Raw genomic sequence first — 1,060 nt, forward strand, 5'->3', positions numbered from 1 at the left:
CTCCACTGCACCTTGTGGCCGGCCTACAGCCTCCGGTCTGCGTTCTGCGGGCCCGGAGCCTCAGCAGGCTTCTCGAGGGAAAACCTGTGCGTCTCCCCCAGCGCCTGGCAAGTTGCCGGGGGCCCCGAAGGCACTGGCGCAGGGGAGGGCGGGAGGGGCACAGAAAGATGTCACCGCACGGAGCACTTCTGTCCTGCCACCTCAGTCCCCTCTCTTCCCCTCCCCACCCCCACACAGCTCTCGAGAACAGGCTGCTGTGAGCACACATCCCCTCCCACCTCCCCTCACCCTCAAGTCGCGCCATCTAAACCCGCCACCCTCCTGCTCTACAACCACTCACGGCTCCTGGTTGGTGTGCTTAGGAAACCTTGAGGCGCAGGTCACTCGGCTCCCACCTGGCCACCTGCTTCTCTCCACGGGCCCACAGTGACCTGCTCCCTGACACTGGAGGCTGTCCTGCACTTGTCCCCTGCTGTAGCGTTTCTCCTGTTGTTCACTCTGGGCACGTCCTGCCCCCTCGTCCCTTCTTGGCCACTGCAGCCCACCTGCAGGCGCCCCGGGGAACTGCCCCACTCTGCTGTCTCAGGGCGCGGCTCACCTCCTTTGGGACCACATCGCGGGGTACAGCTGGGTTGCAGGGGCCTGCTGGGCGTTAGAAGGAAGCAAGGGGGGCCAAACAGGCCAACGAGGGCCACAGCCGGATCAGAGTGCGCCAGCCCGAGCGAGAGGACTCCGTTCCAGACGGAGAAGCCAGCTCCCTGCTGTGTGGCCTTGGGCAGGTCACCGAATGTCCCCGCAGCTAGCCTGGTTTCCCTCCCACCCCGCAAAAAGCAGAGGCCCGCTCGTGGTGAGTCCCTTCCCTGTGGCCTTGGCTGGACATCTCTCCTGAACATCAGACAGACCTGCAGGTCCCGGCGGGACCCCTGCCTCTCTGAATTACAGGGTGGTGACAAAGCCGAGCCGGGGCAGCCGCGGCTCATTGATTTGTCTGAGAAGCTGTTGGCTTTTGAAATGAGACAGGAAGGACGGTTGAGGCGGAGCCCTGCACAGGAAGAGGTGA

The sequence above is a fragment of the Neofelis nebulosa genome, chromosome 18, assembly GCF_028018385.1.
Source record: "Neofelis nebulosa isolate mNeoNeb1 chromosome 18, mNeoNeb1.pri, whole genome shotgun sequence".
NCBI classification, from domain to species: domain Eukaryota; kingdom Metazoa; phylum Chordata; class Mammalia; order Carnivora; family Felidae; genus Neofelis; species Neofelis nebulosa.